A 12,869-nucleotide genomic window follows, 5' to 3' on the forward strand; every position below is an offset into this window, starting at 1 on the left:
CGCCTTGCCCTGTGGTCACCCCTGCCCCCCAGGGGGCTCCCAGGGCTGGTGACGGTGCTGCCCGGCCTGCTGTGCCCCTCGCCCCTGATGTTTGCCTCCCCTGAGGGACAGACCTGCCCCAGTGCTCGGAGGAAGGGTCACCCGTGCAGAGTGTAAGGAAGTCCATTGCGGAACCCCGTCACCTTGTCCAACCACAGCCTTGAAGTTCTCTTCTGTGTCGTGTCCAGCTCTTCGCGACCCCACTGACTGCAGCTCGCCAGGCCCCTCTGTCTGTGGGATTCTCCAGGCAAGAACACTGCAGTGGGTTGCCACGCCCTCCTCCAGGGGATTTTCCCCACCCAGGGATCGAACCCACGTCTCTTATGTCTCCTGGCAGGCGGGTTTTTTTATCACGAGTGCCACTTGCGAAGCCCAAGCTGGCTGTCTTTATCGGTTCCCTAAACTGGTCCCAGCCCTGTTTCTGAGCCTGAGCCTCCCGGCTTGCCCGGCCCTGTCCAGACCCTCCCTCTGGGGATCAGCCCCGCAGAGGGGCCCTGCTCACCTGCACCCCCCGCCCCTCAGCTTGGAGCTCCTGGCTCACTCAGCCTGTTTGCTTTCTTCCCGCTGCCTCTTTCCTGCACGAACTCACTTGTTTTCTGCCGCCTGTGCTTTGCGCACCGTGGAGAGAACTCATGCAGGTTTTAGCCGCCTGTTCCTGGCCGAGGCAGACGGAGAGAGATGTCTGTGGAAGTGTGAGCAAGTCCGTCTTTGTTGCCCCATCAATCACGACACGTGGTGAATTTTTACATCTGAAACTGCACAACCTGGCCAGAACCCAGACTCGAGACTGGAGCCCACTGCCCCTTAATCGAGGTCACACACCTGGTCTCAGCACTCGGGGACGCTCAGGCTCTTAGTGTCTCACTGCAGAAAGAATTCAGCGAGAGACGAAGTGTTCGGTAGGAAGCCGATGTATTTAGAGAGGTCCACCCTCCAGAGACAGATGCCGTCTGACTCAAAAGGCAGGAACAGCTTTGGAAGGAACACGCTGAGATGGACAGGGCGTGGTCTATCTCAGAAGGCCGGAGGCCTCGAAATGTGGTGGGGTTAGGTTTTACGGGCTGGACAATTTCATAGGCTAATGAGTGGGATTATTATTCCAACTTCTAGGGGGAAGGGGCAGAGGATTCCAGGAAATTGGGCCGCCTACACTTTGACCTTGTATGGTTGGCCTCAGAACTGTCATGTGCTGGTGGGTGTGCCATTTGGATGCTGATGTACTGAGTGAGCCTGTCGTGAGGCTCAGGGTCCCCGAGGAGTCACACCCTCTGCCATCGTGGACCCAGTAGGTTCTAACCAGTTTTGTCACGCCCTCAGGGCTGGCAAGGCCGCCCTGGTGGCTCAGTTAGTAAAGAACCCACCTGCAGTGCAGGAGACCCCAGTTCGATCCTTGGGTCAGGAAGATCCCCTGGAGGAGGGATTGGCAGCCCACTCCAGTCTTCTTGCCTGAAGAATCCCATGGACAGAGGAGCCTGGCGGGCTGCAGTCCACGGGGCCACACAGAGGCGGACGCGACGGAGGGACCGAGCATGCACGCAGGAGTGTGTCGTCCTTTTAAAGGTTCTGCCCTGTCCCCTTCCCTCCTGAAAGAGAAGTCTCTCAGTCACGTCTGACTCTGCAAGCGCATGAACTGTAGCCCACCAGGCTCCTCTGTCCGTGCAATTTTCTAGGCAACAATACTGGAGTGGGCTGCCGATTCATCCGGTCTCCTGCTTCGCAGGCAGATTCTTTACCTTCTGATCCACCAGGGAAGTCCAGTAGGAGGGAACCCCTTCCCTCCTATTTCACATCTTTAACGTTCCTCTATCTTAATTTTTAAATTTTACAGTAATTTTGTCTGTTGACTAAAAAGATGCACACCATGAGAGTTGCAAGTTAAGTGTTATTTGGGGCAAAATGAGGACTGCAGCCTGGGAGACAGCACCTCAGGAGCTCTGGGAGAGAGCTCCACAGAGGCAGCTGGGGAAGGTCGAGATACAAGATGCTGGTGAAGGGGGGTTCAGTGCAAGCGAGGACTCATTTCACAGAAGTTGTTCTGCCAGTCCCGAGGAGCTGATGTCACTGGCAAGGATTTAGTGGTTCTTTAGGTATGAGGAGGTTCAAGGACTGGGACCCTGAAATCAGTTCCTGAAAACACCTTAGCTGTCTCAAGACCTGCTCCACCAGTTTGCCTGGAGCAGCGCCCCTCAGGGCTTGTTGAAGGTCGGCAGCTGCAGCAGCTCAGGGTTCAGTCTCCAGACCGTGAAGAACGCCCTTGCTGTTATTCACTCACTGGCAGATGCCAGTTTGTAGGTGACACGTCTGTACTTGCTGTTTTTGCCTTGCGTTCTGGCTTTAGTACCTAACTTCTGCATAACGTGAGCTCACCTTTTGCGTGATGGTAAGCACCTCCTCCGTGCAGTGGAATCTTTGCCTTCAGCACTGGCCCTGCCCCAGTGGGTGGATCTAATGCTGCAGACCTGCTGGGAGGCCTGCTCTAACCGGCCAGCCAGGCGGAGTCGGGCTGGAGGGCAGGGTCTGGCTGCAGCCAGGGGTGGCGTGCCCCAGAGTGGTTCTGCCTCTGAGAATGGCCCACCGTTCAGGTGTTCAGCGGACCGCACCTCCCATCCTCCTCATGTGCGGGCCAGGGCTCCAGCATGCGCCAGGGCATTTCTGCATAATCCGGACATGCTTGGTCTCCCAGAATTTTTCTGCAGGGTGAATACTAACCTTTTACTAAGAGTGGAAATTAGGGGGAGAGTTCTGTGGAAAGGGCTGCCTTTGCAGGGAATAGATGAGCTGAAGTGCTAGCCGCTCCGTCGTGTCCAACTCCCTGCGACCCCGTGGACTGTGGCCTGGCCAGGTTCCTCCGTCCCTGGGATTCTCCAGGCCAGAAGACTGGAGCAGGCCACCGTAGCCGTATTAAAGGATGAAATAGACGCCTCTCACTAAAGGCGTCAGCTCAGGTTTGTGAAATACCACTCATCGTGTGTTCTGGCCACTGGCCTTGAGGACGGTCAAGACCTTGGGTGACAGTCTCGAGAGTTTTGGATGGAAGTCCTGTGTGGTGCAAGAGTGTCTGCCCTCCATGCTCGCCGCCTGCCCCAGCCCAGCCTGAACCTCCGTGGGGCCCGCCGAGCCCTTTCCTGCCCCGAAGGGTCCGGTGGCAGCCAACCTGGCCCTCAGAGGCAGCTCTGATTGTATTTTTCCCCTTTCTGCTTTTGTCCCCATCGCTAACAACTCTGGATTCCCCTGCCCAACTGCCCTCCCACCACCCCACCACCCCAAGACAGGGCAGAAGGTTTTCCAGCTTTTTTAAGTCCTTCCTGTCTCTTTTCCCAAATTAGCTGGGTATCTTGTACCCCTGAGCCCCTTTCTGGTAGACCAGAGACCAGCTCCCAGGAAGAGGCTAGAGTATACTTGGCAGTCAGTATCCCGGGTTGAACCCAGAAACGTTCCTTGTCAATAGCACCAAATTGACCGGCTCCTGTGGCTTGTGACCTTCTCCTCCTCTGCCCTCAGAGGCCTCCTCCTTATAGGAGTCTGTGTCCTGATTCTCCCCCCAGAACATTCAACATGGGAGGACCTCTCCAGGGTCCCCCTCTTGCTGGGGAGGGTGCATCAGTCCTTGTGTGTCTCTCCTCCGCCTGGTACTCAGCCCTTCCAGGGTGCTGATGACAGGCATATGTGCAAGAGAGTCAGTGCTTGTTTAGGCTTTCGCCTGAACCACAGAATGAGAGCAAGTAAAATTTTAGTTTCCCTTATTGCTATTCAGTGAAAACTGGCCAGGTATACAGAAAATGCAAAGTTATCATTAGAAGAAAAAGAGACTTGTTTTCCTTTTTCTGCAGTCTAAAAGGCATTGAAACGTAGCTAACGCCCACATGAGCGCATGCAGAAATCACTCGACTGAAAGGTGAGCTACGTGAGTTCTGGGCTTGGCTGTAAACCTCCGGTGAGCTCTTTGGTCAGACCTTCAGACAATCGAAACCTTGGCTTCCCTGCCTGTAAAATGGAAGTAATATCTTTATTCGTCCTTATCAGCTTATTGCAGTTATATTTTAGTGCTTTCTTTAAACTTGTTGCTGCGTAGTGGATTTACACTGTTGTGTTATTAACAGTTTCAGGTGCGTGGCACAGCGCGTGAGTTGTGTGTATGCAAACGTCCCATCTTTTTTAGATTCATTTCCCCTGTCGGTCGTCGCACAGTGTTGAGTTCTCTGTGCTGTACAGTAGGTGCTTATTCGTTGTCTGTTTTTCATGTGGTAGTATGTCAATCCCAGTCTCCCAGTCCATCCCCTCCCCTTTATCCAGGTAGCCACGAGCATGTAACCTACATATGCAATTCTCTTTCTGGTTTTTAGATTCCACATATAAACAATGTCACGTGACATTTGTCTGTCTCTGTCTGAGTGTCTTCACTTAGATGATAATCTCTGGGTCCATCCATGTTGCCAGAAATGGCATTATTTTGTTCTTTTTTATGACCGAGTTGGAAGGAAAGTTATGACCAGCCTAGACAGCATATTAAAAAGCAGAGACATTACTTTGCCAACCAAGGTCCGTCTAGTCAAGGCTATGGTTTTTCCAGTGGTCATGTATGGATGTGAGAGTTGGACTGTGAAGAAAGCTGATCGCTGAAGAATTGATGCTTTTGAACTGTGGTGCTGGAGAAGACTCTTGAGAGTCCCTTGGACTGCAAGGAGATCCAACCAGTCCATCCTAAAGGAGATCAGTCCTGGGTGTTCATTGGAAGGACTGATGCTGAAGCTGAAACTCCAACACTTTGGCCACCTCATGTGAAGAGTCGACTCACTGGAAAAGACTCTGATGCTGGGAGGGATTGGGGGCAGGAGGAGAAGGGGACGACAGAGAATGAGATGGCTGGATGGCATCACCGACTCTGTGGACATGAGTTTGAGTGAACTCTGGGAGTTGGTGATGGACAGGGAGGCCTGGCGTGCTGTGGTTCATGGGGTCGTAGAGAGTTGGACACGACTGAGCGACTGAACTGAACTGAACTGAGTATTCCGTTGTATATAGGTACCATGTCTTCTTTATCCACGCCTCTGTTGATGGGCAGTTAGTAAATTAGATAATATATGAATGGGCTTAAAGAACTACAAAGGACTATACAAAAGACCGGTGTGGATATTATCTGCTTGAGAGGCTGCCTTTGATGGAAAAAAAAGCAAGTGACAGAAAGTCGCTTAAGATACGAGCATGCAGTTGACAGGGAAGAAAATAAGTGGGTCTTAAAGCTATGAAAACGTCCTCGTCCTCCCTGCTGGTAAGAGAAATAGAAACAGACTTTAGGGGATCATGTTGACTCGTCAGCTTCTCTCTCTTTAGTCGCTCGGCCCTGTCCGACTCTTGCGACCCCGTGGACTGTAGCCCGCCAGGCTCCTCTGTCCATGGGACTCTCCAGGCAAGAATATTGGAGTGGCCACTTCCTTCTCCAGGGAATCTTCCCCACCCAGGAATCAAACCTGGCTCTCCTGCATCGCAGGCAGATTCTTTACAGACTGAGCTATGAGGGAAGCCCCACTTGTCAGGTTGGTGAAGTTAAAAACAGAATCCCAGGGACGGGGGGCCCTGGTGGGCTTCTGTCTATGGGGTCACACAGAGTCGGACACGACTGAAGTGACGCAGCAGCAGCAGCAGTGCTGTTAGCCAAGGTGAGGAGGAGCCTCACATTGCCGTGGGTGGGGGTGGTGTATGAATTGATACAGTTGCTAGAAAGACACATTGGTGATGTGAACTGAAATGAAGATGCACAGTTCGGGGCAAGCAGCTCCATTTCTTGAAATTATCTGACGAATGAGCCTGCCTTTGTGCAAAATAGGGCATCTCTGTATTTACTGATCGGGAGTGACTTTGAAGATATGTTAAGTGAAAAATGTCAAGTACAGTTTACAAAAAACAGGTTTTTTTTTTTTTTGTCTTTTTACAAAGGAAAGAACTTCTAATATTTGCGTAGATTGTGTCTGAAAGGATACACCAGCTTTAGATCATTGCTTTAGGGTTTTATTCTTTCTTTTCTTTGTCCCGCCACCTCCAACTTTGGTAGTAATTGCTACTTTTTGTTTGTTTACTGCCCAGGAGTAGAATTGGGTGGCTGGTGACGGGGGTGATAAGATTAGTTACTTTTCACTGCATATCCTTTCTAACCTTTTGAATTTTGTCCATATGCAGCCATTACCAGTTTTTTTTTTTAATTGAAACAGAACGGAAGTAAACAAAAAGTCAAAGTGAACAGCAAAGCATTATAGATAGAGCCCCAACTCTATTTTCTTCTTGCTAAAATAAAGCAACATAAAATGAAGGGAAGAAAGTCTCGTAAGAGGAATTGCTCAGGTGGTTTTGTTTTGTTTTTTCCTGCCCTTTTCCATGCTTGACTTTCATATGCCTCTCTGAGAGTATTTTCCTTTCACTCTTTGGGAAACTAACTTGAGCTGGCTCCTTACAACTGCAAAAAGAGGTTTTATTTCATGATTCTAATGAACCAAACGGTCGTGTCTGTGCTCTCCTCTTGATCTGCCAATCTTTATTTCTGAGATCTGAGGAACCCTTGAAAAGTTGTGAGCATCAAACCTAACCTAGATATTCGTTTTCCCTGACTTCCCAATGAGCAATGGCATTGGCTGGAAAGGACCCTTGGGGCCTGCCACCCAGGGGATTCATCTCCAGGGTAATTAAATAGCTGTTCAGGGGCTGCGGATCCTAATTGGGTATTGAACATCTTGTTAGGAGACAAGTTCTGCGTTTCTGCTTTATTAGGAATTACAAGTTGTGTATTTGGGGATTATGCCTCCTGCGTTCTGCTTTCTTTATTTTTACATATTATTTAAGCAAAAGGTCCTTAATTGGGCTTGTCTTTTAACTTGATTAACCCACAAGCACTACTTCGTAGAGTTCTTCCTTACCAGATTGTCTCCTTCGTGTAATTAGGGGGAGCTGTGTGTCCTCATTGCTGTGAAGGCCAGACGGAGCCCTCTGGACCAGGTGGGGCCTCTTGAAGGTTTTCAAGTGAAGAAACCCTTCTTGGGCGCGTGCCAGATGGGGTGTTCGAAAGAGCCCCTTCATGTTGACCTACCGTCGCCTTCAATGAGGAGAAATCAGTACAGCCCACGTGAAGATGCCCTTCAGGCCCCAGTAAAGAGCTTATTTTACTGTGTATGTGGACCGTTTGGAGTTAAAGGCTATCTTCAACAAAGGGTCGTGTTTACATTTCCATTGTGAACTAAAGTCACTTGCCTGTTGGAATGGGTTCCGCTTGTTTATACGTTATTCATACCTGTAAGTCAGAGATGAAACTTGTGCCACATGTGTGAACTGCACGCCTCTGTTTGCTGGTAGGGACTAGGGTTCAGCTAATGTTTTCACAGACCCTTTCCAGCAATCCTTATAGCCTCACTTAAGCAAACAAATAGTTATATCCTTTACAAAACAACGGAGCACACAATTCCGAGTGATTTTTCAGATGCTCTTTACAATGATTGGCCCAAGGCCTATCCTAACATCATGTACTATGGAAGCAACTCTGAGTTCTTTGAAGAAGAAAGATAAATCTCGAGGCAACAGATTTCCTTCTGTTTTGCTTCAGGTGGTTGGCTCCAGTTCAGTAATTAGCTTCACGTGGCTTATGAAGTCACGAGAGTGATTGTGTAGACATTGTCACCTTTCCGTAGGCGACTGTTCTTGCAGGGTTCCCAGTCTCTCTGGATTTCCAGCTTTTTGGAGTCTTTGCAAAAGAACTTTTGCCATGGCGTGAGGTTAAAACAAAAGCAGAGGAACCAGATTGCTTTGGCAAGAGAAGATTCTGATGTCCAAGACTGAGTCACAGGTGAGGCCCTACAGATGGAGTGTGCCCCAGGCGGCAGCTGTCTGGCAGAAAGGAGAAAGAAAATGTTGGAGTGGGAGTCGCGCGCCTTTCCTTTATGTGTGTGTCTTGAGTAGGGCTTCCCTGTAGCTCAGATGGCAGAGAATCCGCCTGCAATGCAGGAGACCCGGCTTCGATCCCTGGGTTGGGAAGATCCTCTAGAGAAGGGAACGGCAACCCACTGCAGTATTCTTTCCTGGAGAATTCCATGGACAGAGGAGCCTAGTGGGCTACAGCCCATGGGCTCGCAGAGTCAGACATGACCGAGCGACTAACAGTATGAGTGCTGCTACTGGTACTCACTACACCCTTGGCACTGTGCCAGCTGGGCACACGCTGCGCGAGACGGGGTGGTGCGCGAGACGGGGTGGTCGGGCAGACGGAGGGGGCCCGCCACGTGCTGCGCGGAGACGGGCTGGTTGGCCAGACGGAGGGGACCCACCATGCACGCGTGCGGCGTGCTAGGTCACTTTAGTTCTGTCCAACTGTTTGTGACCCTATGGACTGTAGCCTGCCAGAGTCCTCTGTCCATGGGATTCTCCAGGCAAGAATACTGGAGTGGGTTGCTTTGCCCTCCTCCAGGGGATCTTCCCAACCCGGGGATCTAACCCACATCTCTTATGTCTCCTGCATTGGCAGGAGCCACCTGGGAAGCCCTGGGACCCAACATAAGGAACAGTAAATGCCTTGGAAAATTGTGTGTAGACGGCCGTAGGCCCAAGGTTCCCTTTCACCCCTTTGTGGGAGATGTTGTGACGTCTGGGACTCCTAGTCAAGAGGCAGCATTGGGGGCAGCTGGAGGGGCCCTTTTGTTTGAAGGGGGCGGTGGAGATGGATTGCAGAGATGTAGCGATGTCGGTAAGGAGGATGGGTATTGGTAGGGCAGGTTGGACCAGAAATGGGTTAGAAGGAGGGTGGCAGCATCGGAACCTGCTCTGCTTCTATGACTTTGATGTGAGTTTCACAAAACTGATCTGAATGGTTCAGAAGACTGAGGACAAAGGAGATTAAGACCAGAAAGTTAGATCCATAGCTCTTGGTCCCCTGAGCATAATGAGGCGCCCCCATAAACGATGCTTTCCCCTACCTCGCCATCCCAAAAAGGCAAAAAATTGGCTCTTTGCCTCATGCCGCAGTGAAAATATTTCTACAATTCTTGGTAAGTAAATGGAGTCTTAGAGCTTAAACCTCTGCCCCGGGCAAGGAACCAAAGGATGTCACTGTGCATAACTTCAAAGGCTGATAAGATGTTTAAGGTCGCTGCTCTCTGAAAGAGTTTCTTTCTTTTAAGGCCAGCCAGAAACATTCCTGTGCACGTCCCATTTTTCCAGCGAGAATCGTTTCTTCAGTGCATGGAGGCGCTCGTGTTTCTTCTTTCTCCTTTTGCTTGCTTCTACCCCACAGAACATATTCTGTCTCTCTGCCTGACAATTGTTGCATTGTGTTTGGATGATGGATGTCCAGTAAGCATGATATTAAAAGCACTACCTTTTCTGTCTGGAGGAATCAAAGACACAGTGGTTCTGCCTCACGATTTCCGTGTTTGCATGAAGCAGTCGCTCCAGGACGTGGGGCTTCTTGAAATTTGGGGAATTATGCCTGGTGTGGGATAGGCTGGTGAAAGATATGTGAGCTGCTTTCTCACCGTCCCTGATCACGCGGCATTTAAGCCTCTCGGTGACAGCTGAAACAGGTGACGTTCGGAGCCTCCATTTGTCAAGGACACTTTCTAGATCTTTTCTGTTTTTCCCCGAGCACCGCAGAACGTGCTGGTGTCTCTGTCACCAGCAGACAGTTTGGCACTGCAGACGCCCTCGACCTGTGAACGCACGGGTGGGAGCGTTTTAGTAAATTGTCCAGGAAACAGGACGATCCTGGCTGTGCCGCTGGAAGTGTTTGCTGTCGACTGCATGTTCTTCCACACAGAATAGCTTCCAGTTAAAGGGACTTTTCATACATTCTGATTTTGAAAACAGAGACCTGCACTGTCAAGTCTAGGAGGACAAGACCCCCAGAGTGGAGGAGAAGGCGCTCTTGAAATGATTCATTACCCCTGGGGTGGCTGGTGGAACATGGAGGCTTTGGTGGCTGGAGATGGTGACACCTCCTTTGCGTCTTTATAACACAGAGCTCAGAGCTCCTAGGGACTCAGCAGATGCCTGCGGGCGGTTAATCAAAGTATAATTCAGGGTTCTGGTGCTGGCTTGTAGTTTCTCTTGTTCTTCCCCTGAATTCCTGGCCCAGAGGATGGAGGTAGAGACAGAACCCTCTAGTCCTGCCTTACGATGCCAGTCTGCCTTATTGCACACCGCAGGGCACCCCGTCACTGCCTTCCATAGAAGGCACATTAGCCAGCCTGCCAGATGGAAATGTAACGTAAATGAAGACTTGGGACCCTCACTGTTTGAAGCTCCCCTTCTCACATTCCAGACCGATGCCCTCAGGCAGACGGGAGATAGCTTAATATAAGCGTGTTTGTAACACTCCGTTCCAACCTGATCAAAGGGCAGTGAGTCTGCCTGGGCCGCAGCCTCCAAGATGAAAACTGGACCCTGGAAGTGAGCCTGTGTGACTTGGCCCTGCCTTGAATCCGAGAAGAAATAGCAATTCGGTTATGGCTGTTTGAGCCTTGGGATGGAGACTTTGAAGTGTCCTTGCCTGTAATAAATTGGATTCAGTGTCTCCCTTAGCCTGCCCCGACCTTGGACTCGTTTAAGACTGGGCCTTCCTTCTGAAGTGGTGCTTCTTGTTGGGGCTACTGGGGTAAACGAAGTGATCACCCAGAAGCCAAACAGGTGCTGGGATGCTGGGAGCCAGGCAGGGCTCAGCGCAGAGGCTGGGCCTTTCAGAATATTCCAGATGTTATTAGATAAGTGAAGGCACTAGAGCTTCCCTGGTGGCTCAGATGGTAAAGAATTTGCCTGCAATGCAGGAGACCTGGGTTTGATCCCTAGGTTTGGAAGATGCCCTGGAGAAGGGAATGGCAACCCACTCCAGTATTTTTGCCTGGAGAATCCCATGGACAGAGAAGCCTGGTGGGCTACAGTCCATGGGGTCGCAGAGTTGGGTATGACAGAGCAACTAACACTTTAGCTTTTCACTTTCAGAGGCACTAAAGCTACAGGTAAAAAGGACCCTCACTTTCTTTCCTTGAACAGACTGTGAACCTGTTGGTGTTTTTATTGCTGACTTTTAGGTTCTGTGGATTAATAAATTTCAAAAGAAAATTTTCTTTTCTTTCTTTTTTTTGGCAAATAATGGCTTTAAAAATTGCCACTTGCTATGGAACAACAGACTGGTTCCAAATAGGAAAAGGAGTATGTCAAGGTTGTATATTGTCACCCTGCTTATTTAACTTATATACAGAGTACATCATGAGGAACACTGGGCTGGAAGAAGCACAAGCTGGAATCAAGATTGCCGGGAGAAATATCAATAACCTCAGATATGCAGATGACACCACCCTTATGGCAGAAAGTGAAGAGGAACTAAAAAGCCTCTTGATGAAAATGAAAGAGGAGAGTGAAAAGTTTGGCTTGAAGCTCAACATTCAGAAAACGAAGATCATGGCATCTGGTCCCATCACTTCATGGGAAATAGATGGGGAAACAGTGTCAGACTTTATTTTTTTGGGCTCCCAAATCACTGCAGATGCTGATTGCAGCCATGAAATTAAAAGACGCTTATTCCTTGGAAGGAAAGTTATGACCAACCTAGATAGCATAGTAAAAAGCAGAGACATTACTTTGCCAACAAAGGTCCATCTAGTCAAGGCTATGGTTTTTCCCTTGGTCGTGTATGGATGTGAGAGTTGGACTGTGAAGAAGGGTGATCGCCGAAGAATTGATGCTTTTGAACTGTGGTGTTGGAGGAGACTCTTGAGAGTCCCTTGGACTGCAAGGAGATCCAACCAGTCCATTCTAAAGGAGATCAATCCTGGGTGTTCATTGGAAAGACTGATGCTGAAGCTGAAACTCCAATACTTTGGCCGACTCATGCGACGAGTTGACTCACTGGAAAAGACTCTGATGCTTGAGGGATTGGGGGCAGGAGGAGAAGGGGACGACAGAGAATGAGATGGCTGGATAGCATCACTGAATTGACGGACATGAGTTTGAGTGAACTCTGGGAGGTGGTGATGGACGGGGAGGCCTGGCGTGCTGTGATTTATGGGGTTGGACACGACTGAGGAACTGAACTGAACTGAACCACTATAACTAACATAGACGGTGTTCTATAAAGAAAAGACATCACTCTGCCGACAAAGGTCTGTATCATCAAGGCTGTGGTTTTTCCCGTGGTCATGTATGGATGTGAGAGCTGGACCATAAAGAAGGCTGAGCGCCAAAAATTGATGTTTTCCAACTGTGGTGTTGGAGAAGACTCTTGAGAGTTCCTTGGACTGCAAGGAGATCCAACCAATCCATCCTAAAGGAGATCAGTCCTGAATATTCATTGGAAGGACTGATGCTAAAGCTGAAGCTCCAGTACTTTGGCCACCTGCAGTGAAAAGCCGACTCATTGGAAAAGACCCTGATGCTGGGAAAGTTTGAAGGTAGGAGGAGGAAGGGACGACAGAGGATGAGATGGTTGGATGGCGTCGGTGACTCAATGGACATGAACTTGGCGAAGTCTGGAAGGTGGTGAGGGTCAGGGAAGCCTGGTGTGCTGCAGTCCATGGGGTTGAGAAGACTCAGTCACGACTTGGCGACTGAACAACAGCCATACTATAATTAGATAAAAGAGTGGACCTTTGAAAAAACCAGAAAAAAATAAGTAAGAATTTAATATCAGAATAAAAGCCATCTCTTAAATATAATGCATTTGGCATTATATATATTTTAAAAACATTGTTATAATTTTTCTTCTTTTGCTTCTGGCTGGTGAAATCTTTGTCACTGATCAGGAATGGTCTGTGAACAGGTTATTAGAAAATTTGTGTTGACTACATATATAATATATATACACA

At 49.4% G+C, this 12,869-nt stretch overlaps 1 protein-coding gene across 6 annotated transcripts in view; it reads left to right on the plus strand.

The window, feature by feature from the left end:
- Positions 1-12,869, plus strand: part of FOXN3 (forkhead box N3) — a 439,954-nt gene that overhangs the window by 54,419 nt on the left and 372,666 nt on the right. Inside the window, exon 1 of one of the 6 annotated variants that reach the window (XM_055437275.2) lies at positions 7,266-7,864. The exons of the other annotated variants lie outside the window; for them this stretch is intronic. The gene's annotated coding sequence lies outside the window, so the exon portion shown is untranslated. Of the gene's footprint in view, positions 1-7,265; positions 7,865-12,869 lie in introns of those variants that run through there. 6 annotated transcript variants of the gene reach the window in all.

This window comes from Moschus berezovskii, chromosome 9 (assembly GCF_049115385.1).
Source record: "Moschus berezovskii isolate FMDL1 chromosome 9, NW_MosBer_1.0, whole genome shotgun sequence".
Taxonomy (NCBI): domain Eukaryota; kingdom Metazoa; phylum Chordata; class Mammalia; order Artiodactyla; family Moschidae; genus Moschus; species Moschus berezovskii.